This window comes from Typopeltis vanoorti, chromosome 24, assembly GCF_054136105.1.
Source record: "Typopeltis vanoorti isolate ZY-2024b chromosome 24, IOZ_Tvanoo_1.0, whole genome shotgun sequence".
NCBI lineage: Eukaryota > Metazoa > Arthropoda > Arachnida > Uropygi > Thelyphonidae > Typopeltis > Typopeltis vanoorti.
Window position 1 is genome coordinate 46,105,387 of NC_143572.1, and position 12,702 is coordinate 46,118,088.

Here is a 12,702-nt window from a genome sequence, read left to right on the forward strand (position 1 = left end):
ATCCATGGGATATCATATTGAATTTTTGTGGGCACTTTCATCTGTATCAACCTCGATGTGCCAGCTGGCAGTTAAAAACTAGTTTCAAAAAGGTAAGCTGTTCATGAATAAATTGTAAGTTAGCCTTGCACTTATTTTATAACCTACCACAAGAATATATATCTTCAGCTTGTTGTGCAAACTTTATTGTGCATAGAGTTGCATTTTTGATATATGGAGTTTGTTCCTTTTACCATTCATGACATTGACCTAATATATATATATTTATTATAAAGGATACTCATTCTCACATGCAAAAAGTTTCAGAATCTATAATACACTAGCCTCATGCATGTTTTTGTGCCAAGTTAATGTAAAACTTAATTCTGACTTATCATACAATATATAATTTTTATATAAATTAATAAGTTTTAGCCTGTGAAATTTGACACATTTAGATATTGGATAAGGTGTCAGAATCTCAGTTGTATGTACATTATAGACATTTATTCTGAAAGCTTCTTATTTTCATTTTAATTCTTGCAGGTGCTTATATTTTGAAAACTTAAGTATGATTCGTTACACTATTTTGTTATAAACTATTTATGTACCTGCTTCGTTTGTTCTTTTGTATTGTAAAAAGTTTTTTTTTTTTTGTAAAAAAAATTAAATATAAAGAAATTGGTCTGTGATTAGTTTTTGATATCTATAGAAATTAATGTGATAGATGACAATTTTTTTCCCCTCTCCCAACGTGCATGCAATTCACATTAAACTGGAAATGGAAATTATGTTGCTAGTGACTTTAAAATGACACAAATTAAACCTCAGTTTAAAAGCATATAATAATCTGAATGCAATATTAAAAGAAAAAAGTGCAGCCACGAGATGTCATGTAGCAAAGACATTAAAAGCTGAGGTTAGCAATTATTTTAAAGTTCCTAAGTGTTCGAAGGATATATATTAAAAGCTTCATATACTGGAAATTTTTTCTTTAAATTCAAGTTCTGACAATTTTAATACTCTGTTAAGCTTTTATTTATTTTAAAAGTTTACTTTGTCTTATGCTATCTTTCTCAACATATGTACAGAAATTTATATTTTGATGCTTTTAAATCCTTTGCTTTATAAGCTATTTTTAATTAGTTATCAATGCTGAGTTGGAAATGGCATTCTTCAGAACATCAAAACTTAAATTCTTTTTTTGCCTTTCTTTAAAGGTGGTCAAACAGTTTTAGTTTAACATGTTTCTCTCAGTTCAAATGACCTGTGATTTGTTTAATTATTTCTAATATGATCGACTTTTCTGTATTCCACTCTTAACTACTGTCTGTATCTTAACAGAATGCAGTTAAGAGTGCGTTTTCTCTAGGTCTTTCATCTAGTCTGTATTAATGACGTTCCATTTCAGATTAGATATGCTTACATGTACTTGAATATTAATATCAAGTTATTTTTTGATAGCTTAATTTTTTAATACAATTAAATTATTTGCTGACTCCCTTAATTTTCCTTAACTCAAAAATACCATATCTGGTTTTCAGTCTTGGTCTCCTGATTTGTTTTATTTCTAATCCAACTCTCACACAAGTATATTATGAATTGCTTAGCTTGTTATCTTGGATGATTTCTTTCTTGCTTCCTTTGCTCCTCACCGTGTTAGCCTTACTTTTCTATAATCCTTTTCCACATTGATTCATTTGAACTGAAGATTTTACCTAAATAGTTAAAATGGGTTACTTGTTATATACATTCACAACTCATAATGCAGTTAGTTGTTTCTGTGCCTATTTTCATAGTTACCTTATTTTTCTTAATCGTCATGCAATGGCAACTATTTCATTTGGTTTTAAAAAAAAAAGTGAAGAGTTATAACAGATTTATTTAAGGGATAATATATAGAATTGAGGATTAATATCCTCTGTGCTGGTTTAATACCACTTCTTTATAATGTGGTCCTTATAAATTGTAAATAACATAATGTACAGTCTGTATCTTATACCTGATTTAAAATGGTATTAAATCAGGAGTGAGAATCATTCACTTCTCACTGCTGAACTACAACTTACATAGAGGGATATAAAATGTATGTTTAAGGTTCCATTTACACTGTAAAGTTTTAGTGAATGGTTTACCTTGTGTTTCTCTGTTTTAAGATTTCAAAAAAGTAAACTTAAACAGAATTTCTTGTTAAATTTACAATTTATGAATTCTTTAAGTTAAAGTAAAATTCTGGTCTTGGCAACTGATTACTGGCCTAGTTGGAGAGATGGATATTGCTATCCACACTTCGTGGCTGTGGGTTTGAAACATATTGAGGGATAATGGTTGTGACTCATCTTTAGATCATATTCACCAAGTGTGAGATCATTACCTTTATTGGAGGCCTGAAGTGGCTTGTACTGTATTCTCCACAGTGGGGCTTCTGGATTATCTAACCAACCAACTGTATTAATAATGTATAATAGATTTAAAGCCTATTATCCATTAACCCCCAACTGGCCAGGACGTATACATACGTCCAGATAAATCTGAATACAATTCTGTAACACCTATTGAATAACATGGATAAGAAGAGCAAGTTGGTCTCACTATTTCATCCACCTTGGCCAGTAGAGAGGTTAATATGGTAGGTAGGTTTTATGGTGGGATTGATTAAGAAAAAAATAAAAAGGGGATGGCCTATCTCCAGATGGTTCTTCACTGATTTTCCCCTCAAGAATTTTATTTAACTTCTTTCGAGTAAACTTCCACAGCTCAGTCAGTGTGACAATGTTCTTTGGTTGGGAAGACCTAGGTTTGAATCCCATTTAGGATATAAGGAACCTTTTCAGGATTTTTCAACTGAAGATGAGTTTGTTGGTTTCATACAGAAGTGAGTGTTTTTCCCTCCAAGTAGCTAGTTTTTCATCATATAAACCAGCCAGGATACACAATTTCTTGCACGAATATATATATATATATTTAGGCATAAGACTTAGGCTCACAGGTGTTAATTTAAGGTAAGGTGGTTAAGTACTTTTAAGTAGTATTGGAGATTATTATGCTGTATATAAATATAAATTTCTTGAATACAGAAGTTTCTCGCACTCAAATGTTTTTATTTATTTATTTTTTTTTAATAAATTAATACATTAAGAACTATAATCCAATTATGTGAAGGCTCTGGATGCTCACTACTTATTTATGTAGTTTTGTGTATTTTTTCTTTAATCCCACAATTTTTTAATTTCTTAATAGCATGCAAAACTTTTTCCATGATTTTATAGCTACTTTAGCACAGGGGACATTGTCATGAAATGTTCTGATAGTTTTTATTGTGCCTGAACAGCTTTATTACATGCTTTTGTAATGACTGATTCAATCATTTATTTTCAATTTTATCATTTATTTATTTTCATGCTTTCAATCCTGTTCTATAATATTTGTATATTTGCAGTTGTTTATTTTCAAAACTATGTCAGTTATGTCCACTTCAAATTTTCTCTTGCTCTTATATGCCATGCTATTCTGAATAACTTTCAACAATGTTTATCAGAAATTTTTTTTTTTTTTGCTTTGGGTTTTTTTCTAGGCAATTTTTATTAGCATTACTCTATCCCAAATTTTACCTAAATTTTGGTATTTTGGGACTGATTTCATATTCTGCTATTTAAGTCTCCAACAAAATCAGCTTTTTTCTTGAATAATTTCTCTTCTACTTTCAGTAGTACTTTAAACAGAAATAAGTCTGCTTTTCATTTTAAACTGCTGTTTTCACTCTACTGCATTCCATTCAATACATTTAACTTCATGTTTAGTGTTAAACACTATAGTTGCTCCTTTCTTTACCTGTCCTGTATTGCATTAATATCATTTAAGATCTTCCCTGTTCACTTTGTTGGAACATCAGTTCCGCATTTATCGTACTGATGCATGACTGCTTGACATTCAGTTCAGTTTCATCTCAATGAAACTGAACTGACCACCTCATTGCAATTGTTTCTTCATGTTTACTTTTCATTGTTGACTCTGTTTCAATATTTGTTTTGCCTAACAAAACAAATATTTGAAACGTGTATAATTGGGTGAGGTTCCAGTCAAGATATACTGATTTTACATTTTAGCTTGGTTGACAAGTCCCAAATTATAGCCTTAATTCATTCTTTCAGTATCCACATATATACTTACTAAAAAGGAAGCTACAAGGTGGTAAGGACTGATTATGGAATCGATCAAATTATTTATTAGCTTAGATATTAGTTTAAGGCTCATCTTCAGGTTCAATGAAATAAATAAATACAGGTTTAATAGTTCCAATATTTTATCTGTCACAGACACATCATCTGGGACACAATATAAAAATTTGGTAATAACACACACACACACACACACACACACACAGAGAAACTAGCCAAACAGTTAGCTCAACTTCAATTCCCCTTAATCTTATATAAAAAAAAAATTCCACCCACTTCAAATGTTGTTTAATCCAAAATTTAGTTTCAAATAGTATTGATTGTGGTTAGTCTTGACATCACTTTCTTCACCACTATTCCCTTTTCTGACACATTAACTTTACTCAAAAATGTACTTAATTCTGGAAAAAGACTATTTTGATCCATTTCATGTTCAAAAAGAGGCAATGATTTGATTGTGGTTATAGCTGAAGCAATTAAGATCATGAGATTATTACACTACATTCATTTTATGTGTTTTCTAGGTAGTAATGCCTGTTTTTATGTGAGGAAAAACTTGAGTTTTCAAAATAATCATTCTTCTCCCCCCCAATCCACAACTTTTGCTTTTGGAAGGATTTTAGCAATGCTGTCAGAAAAAATAGAATTCTAAAGAGATAAAACCTTTGCACAGTTTTAAAGTGCATCTTAAAATTATCTATCCTTATCTGTTCCACTAAGGATCAACCCCCTCCTCTCTGTTACTGGTGTATATATGTACATTTCCTGCATGTTTGACCTACTATGGACAGATAGATCAGCCATCATCCACATAGAAGAACATTATATAATCTGCAATCAGATCTTCTAGGGCAGTATTTCCCAAACTATGTTCTGCAGAACACTGGTGTTTCGCAGAAAGTGAATAAGTGTTCCATGAAAAATTATCAAAATTAATATGAACCTGGAATGGTTTTAAATGCTGCGACAAGTTCAGACATGTTTGAAAATCAGGTGCTCCTCACTTTGCGTGTGGATTATGCTATTAAGGCCAGTGCATGCTGGCCTTGACTCAGCTGCTCGCAGTTGTCGACATCTCCGAGCGCGAGTGAAGTATGGAGATATTTATTCTAGGAAATGAGCGGTCACAAGCAAGATCAATGTGATGCAATTCGGCCTGGCACACCTGTAGTGTGCGCTGTCGCATTTTTGCTATGTGATACAACTTGCTGCAGTGATAATGTGCGCTTAGCTTTACATTGAATGCAAGACTGATAATACTCGATCTAACCAAGGTGTTTCGTTAAAATTTCAGGATTTGTTCCGTTGTAATAAAAGTTGGAGAAACACTACTACTACTCATATTCTCAACTGGGGAGGAGGGGAAAAAAAAACCTTGCTGCATTGCAAGAAGCTGAGAAGAGAAAGACTATTTTTAGAATCTGTAGCTGCCCTCAGAAATCAGCCTAGTTTGAATATATATGAATACATAAAACTTCCCAAAATATGAGAAACACTAATTCTTTAAGATCCCAACTTACACCTGAGACTACCAACCGGTGCCCAGAGAGAAGCCTCCCTAGTTAGTCTTTTGTTGCCTACGTATGCTAAAAGTTTTATATTGTACTCCCTGCAGATGTCTCTGTGACTGAAATCAAATACTGCAAGAATTAAACATTTTTTTAATCCTTTCCCAGTGCTGAGAGTTCCTCCGGCATTCAAACCAGAACACACGAATGTGAATAGAATCATTGGTCTTTGAAAGCAAGTCATTTATGTATGTACAGTAGAAAGAAGGTAGGTCATAGAACAGAACCTTGAGGCACTCTTGCATTTATGGTGAAGCTTGAAAGAATCCAGTATGATATACAGTAAATGACTAGAGAGGAAGCTTGCTACCCAATTACAGAGGGCAGCAGGTTGGCTAACACATGGCAATTTGCTCAGGTGTTGATGCCAGATATGAAGAGTTTTGGAAATGTCAAGATTAACAGCATACGAGGGGAGGAGGAAGAAAAATTCTGATAAATATCTAGGACAAAAAAGATATTAAAGCAGCTAATATAACTACAAGAAAGAACATATCTTAAAACCTTTTAACCCCCATGTTTCATCAAATTGTAATAATTTGTTCTTTTTCTTTGGGATATATAAAAGATGGCAGAGGTTTTGAAGAAATTGGAAGGGACAGAGATGCAAGTGCTGCAAAAAAATGTCTGCAACTGAGATTCACCAAACTTTGTGCGAAACTTTGGGGGGGGGGGCATCATATCCAACAATTGCCAGATGGGTGATCAAATTTAAAACTGGGCATCCTGAAACAACAGATGCCCCCAGGTCAGGAAGACCTTTCACAGTGATCACACCTGAAAACATCGATGCAGTACAATACCATGATCCTTGATGACAGGTGAATACCATACAAAAACATTATAAAGACTCGAGGGATATCCAGGGAATGAGTTTGAGTCATTATCCACCAACATCTAGAGATGCAGAAGCTCTCAGCGAAGTAGGACCCTAAATGTTTGAATGCCAACCAAAAGAGAGAATGTATGCTGTCATCTCAAGGGATTTGGGGCCATTTTTGGGTTTGTATTGTTATTGTTGCTGAAACATGGCTTCATCACTATGACCCTGAGACCAAACAAAAGTCAATGGAGTGGAGACAGAAAGATTGTCCATGGCCAAAAAAGTTCTGAACCCAAGGGAAGGTTTCTTGCCATTGTCTTTTGGGATATGGATGGTATAATCCTTACTGAGTACCTAAAAAAAAAAAAAAAAAAAAAAAAAAAAAAAAAAAAAAACTGTTACAGCAGCAGTTTGTTCAACAGCTCTGAAGGAAAAAATGGTGCATGAAACTGAGCAGAGGCATGTTGCTTTTGCAGAACAACGCACCTGCTCACACTACTCATGAAACCCAACAGACAATACACAACTTGGGCTTTCAATATCTGCCTCACCCATCCTATTCATCAGACCTGGTCCCATCTGACTATTTCTAAATTTAAAGAAACACTTAAAAGGAACAAAATTTACCACAGATGAAGTCATATCTGCAAATGAGGACTGGTTTGTGCAAAAAGAGAGATTCCCCCCCCCTCTCAGAGGATTAAAAATGATGCAGCAGTGTTGTAACAAGTGTATAACACTATGTGGGGAATATGTAGAATAATGTGTAAGTTACATGCTTCTACCTTAATTCCTTCATGGTGATTATCACAACTTTGCAACACACACCCTTGTATTTCTCCAAACCTTCATGGCATGTGTCTAGTAGTGGGTGGTGTAGGCTAAGAGGTCAGGTGGCTCTCCACAGAAATCAATCACATCCAGTACACTTTTTTAGCCAATAGCTTTCCCCTTCAATAGAAGTCCATTCCCCCCCCCCAAAAAAAAAACAAAAAAAAAAAAACATTGCAATTCTGTATGTCTAAGGCACCTTAAAAAAAGCTTCAAAAAAAAAAAAAAAAAAAAGGCTACAGCTACACTACCAAAAATTCAGCTATCCTTATCCACACACCAAAAGATCCTCCATCTAGATCATCCTATGATCTACAGCATCCTTTGCTCCTTGCAAACTATCTTACTTGGACAAACAGTGAATATCGGTCAGGAAGAATAAAGAAACTGTCCATTATCTGCACTACAGATCATGCCATAAATACAGATCACTGGATCCAATGGAACAAAACCTCATTTTTATACAGAAGCAGATATAATGTGAGACTATTTCTAGAATCTGTCACAGCATTACATTTGCCAAATCGTAAGTTCAAATGCCTCACTTTATCTAAAATTTGAGAGACCACACTGAATGCAGTGATTTCTATACGCGTTTTCTCCACTGAACATGATATATGTTAAAATGCAGGTGAGCAGAGGTGGAATGATTCTGCAGGTGCATTTATTGCATGCTTCAGCATAGCTGAGCATGAATCTGGCATTCTTGATGCAAGCCATGTGTGTGGTAAGGTGAGGTGTTTTTTTTTCCCCCCCAATTGCATTGGTACACTTTGTTACTGAACTAGGGCTTATAAAGTGGATGAGAATTTTGGGTACAATGAGGAATGCAAGCCATACCAGTGAGGATAATTTCTGTGATGTGCTTGGAGCAGGTGTTTGGGTCAGAAAGAAATAGTATAAATTCCAGGGATTGGTATCTTTGTAGTGCCGAAGGATTTGGACAACTGGATTGTAGAACTTGATGCAGAGGAAGGTGAAGAAATCGGTGGCTTTTGGAGACTATTAAATGCAGCAGATGAAGTTACTAAGGGACAAGGAAATCTTGAGCCAAGGGAAGTCAAAAGCAGGGGATTCTAAGTTAAGTCATTCTTTGCATTTGGATTACTTTGAAGAAGACAAAACAAAACCTGCAATCTGCTAAACCTTTGTATTACCACCATGAAAAAGATTTTTTGAACAGATCATATACAGGCAAATATGACTTAAATTCTGCCTTAATTTCAAACAAGCTTAATTTTGATTTTTAACTATTCAATGCACAGGCAGCTGACATAAAGAAAATGGAAAAAAGTAGTCCTTGTTGGAGATCTGCACAGCAGAGTTGGAAATGAATCCCACCAGGCATATAGGAACATTTTGGGAAAAAAGGGCAAAGTTAATAATGGTATTTATTGGACTTCTGCTCAGGACACTGATTAGTTATTACTAAGACCATGTTTCAACAAAGGTGTGCACAAGTTCATGTGGAGAGAAGACACAAGAAATAAGAAAAACCTCACTGACTGCCATTGTTGATAGTGATATCATGCTCATTCAGGATACGGGTGTAGAGAGGATTTGAAATTGGAAGTGACTATTACTTACTTAGTACTAAACTGGATAAAAATGGATATCATCACATTGAAAAGAACAGTATCTAAGAAAGTTTGAAAAAGAATTAAAGTTGAGCAGATTTTACAAGTAAATTATAGATTTGAGTACATAAACATTATTGAATGAATAATGAAACAAATTGAAAACAAGAACCAAATTTTGGAGTCTCGGTAGCAAACTCCCATGCTGAATCAATCGTCATGAAGATGTTGATTGATTCAGCTAGGGAGGTATGTAGTGATGTCTGCAAGGATAGAAAAATAAGACCACCATGGTGGACACAAGTTAAAGAAGCAGTCCTGGAAAAGAAGAAAGCATACCAAAAGTTCCTAGCAAAAAGTCGTCAGATGCCCTAAAAGAATACATAGAAAAACGTAAGAGAGAAGCTATGTGTAAAAGTAGCTAAACAAAAGTCATTGGAAGACTTTGGTAATAGTATGGAAAATAAATATCAAGACTGTGGCAAAATGTTTTGGAAGCTATTGAAAAAGCTTAGAAATGGAGAAAAGCAGTATTGTAAAAGGAATCAAAGATGATAAACGTGACATGAAAAGTGAAGATAAGGATATCCTAGATGTCTGGAAAAATTACTTTGAGCGACTTATATGAACCAAGCAGTAATAAAACCATACTAGAAAATTTTCAAGAGGAGTACATATAAAAACTTGAAATGTGGAAAGGCAGCTGGAGTAGATAATATAAGACCAGAAATGCTTAAGTATGGAGGTATAAAAGTTTTGCGGTGGCTGCACTGCATAATTCAGAGGATCTCGTCAGAAGGTCGAATTCCAAATGATTGGAGTAGAGTTCTCATCTATAAAAAAGGGAATAAAACTGAATGAGAATTACAGAGAAATTTCTCTACTAAGCGTTCCAGGGTAAGATTTATGCAAGCATACATGAAAAGAGGTTGATAAAGATTGTGGAAGAGAAACTGAGAAGAAGCTGGGATTAGGCCAACCAAAGATGTCCAAGATCAGATTTTCACTTTACGGCAATTATTGAGAAATCATGGAAATACGACAAGGATCTGTACTTAAGTTTTGTAGATCTGGAAAAGGCATATGACAAGGTGACCTAATAAAAACTTTTCAAAACACTACAATTATATGGGGTGAATGGAACATTATACAGAGCAATACATGGACTATATATTTAAGTTAGCAGTTAGAATTGAAGGAAATACAGGAAGATGGTTTGATGTAAAGTCTGGGGTAAGACAAGGATGCACATTATCTCAACTCTTATTCATCATCTATATGGATCACATTATGAAAAAAAAAGTGGCATCACCTGATATTAGAATTGGAGATGTTAAATTTAGCTCTTTGCTTTATGCAGTTGATACTCCTGAACACATCTAGTGCCTGTCTCCAGGATTCACTAACTAAATTGAATAACATCTGTAATAAATTTGGCATGAAAATCAGCAATAAAAAGGCCCAAACTATGAAAATAGGCAGGAGCACAGAAAACTTTGCAAGAAATGGAGATCCTATAGAACAAGTAAAATATTTTGGCTATTTAGGCATAGTTTTTAGTGAAGTGGTAGGTTTAATGTGGAAACCTACCACTTCAACAACAGAATAAGCCAAACAGGTAACGGTGGGTAGCCAGCTGAATAAATTTATATGGAATAAGAGAGAAATTGGCAAAAATTGAACAATATAAAATAGTGTTTTAAACCAGTTTTAAGTTATGATTCGAGAGTTGGTTAGAAATAAAGTAGTTGATCAAAGATTAAAAACCACAGATATGAGGGTTCTGAGAAAAATTAGAGGAATGAACCGATGCCATGTCAGCAGAGCTAATTTAAGGTGGTGTGATAACTTAAATAGAATGGGTGAAGAAAGGTTAAGTGTTTGATTCCAAGATGGCAGGAAAGAGACTCAAAGGAAGACCAAGATCTAGGTGGATTGATTCAGCTAGAGGTGCCTTAGAAGCATGAAATGTTAGATGTGACAATATTGGAGTGCTCACAAGTAATAGATTGATTTGGAACAAAATCATTGATAGGAAATTAACAATAATGTAAACTTAATCATGTAGTGTTGTCATGGTAACCTGAAGACTCCTTGATGGATACATATCAGGAAATTGATGACGATAAACTCTTATTTAATTGTTCCTATGTGCTGTATTTATTCATTCTATTAAACCCAATAATGAAAATGAGTAAAAGACTTGTTTGTCAGTCAAGCTGATTAAATACTAATTTTTACAGGAATACTTTTCACATGCTGTTTCATTAAACAGTGACTATCAGAATAAGTTAAATATAACCAATACTGAATCACGAGTCTTACTGTGGAATAGTATGTATATATGTTACAATAATATTCTAAAATAGAATGAAATAATTGTTAAAATACGCGATGAGCCAAACCTAATCACACTGTTTGCTTGTTATGTGCAAGGTTAGGTCATTTTAAAGCAAACATTAACATAATATTTCACAAGAAAATAAGTATTCTGGTGAATTGCTTTTTCAGTGATTTTCGGTAAACTGTTTTTCATGAAACCAATAAAAACACACTGAAAGAGAGAGAAAAAAATTAACCTTTAGTATGTAAATGGCTTTCAGTAATAAATAGAAAATTTATGCAACTTTAAGAAAGAATGGATCACTGTTTATAGCTGAAGAAAGGACAGGTAATTAAAATTGTACTATATAATATATGTTACATATGGCTCATCAAGAATGTTTGTGAATTAAGGTACAGGTAATGGACAAAAATGGAAACTGGCACATTTCAATTAAAATGTGTTGGTCTGCCATGGGCATCTAACTACCGCCTATATATTCTTGGAGGGAGAGAGAGATAGACTTAGTACTTGGAACAACAGGAAGAATTTTACACTACTCGTCCAACAGAAACTGGAACAATTTACCTTAGTTCTTAGGAGGTGGGAAATATTGCCTGAGAGCTTGCTCCAGAATGTTCTATAGGATTTAAGTCTGGTGATTGTGATGACCATGGCAAACAGGAGACCTCAATGTCATGTTCCACAAACCACTTGGTGATAACGTTTTGCTCGATGAAAGAGCATTATCCTGTTGAAATGTGGCTGGCTGGCTAGGAGAAAAGTGTCAACAGGAATGAAGATACGATCACTTATGACTTAAAGATAATGTGCAGCATTCACTTTGCTTTCCAATACAACAAATGGACCCAAAACATGCCGTGAGAGTGCACCCCCAGACCATTACAGAACCATCAAAACCTGTCAACAGTTGGAAACAAGCACTCTGGTTGATAAAGCTTCTTTACTGATGCTACACATGTTCGTCTGTTTGCAGCAAAAAAGTGTGAACATGGATTCATTGGACCATATCACATCCCTCCACTGCCTGTGTTCTTTTACATCATTGGATGCAGCAACATGCTTTGAGGAGAGTGATCAAAGGCTTTTGTAAGTGCAATCTGACCATTATATCCAACTCTGTGTAGTTCCTGGGTAGAGATTTTATCGAAATGGATTTCTCACAACTGGTGTTGAATTTTTCACACTACTGTTCAGCAGTAGCTGGGCAATTGTAGTATAATTGCCCAGCTACTAATGCTTGAACGTCCCTCTCTTGCAGTAAACGCTTTTGTCTACTGTTGCATTTCTCTGATGTTTGTCCTGTCGACTGCCATGCTGATATAACCTTAGCCTGTTCCTCGGCTAACATGCAAGTTCAGCTGTTCTAGGTACAGATGCACTTGCCAACCTGGCTCCAATA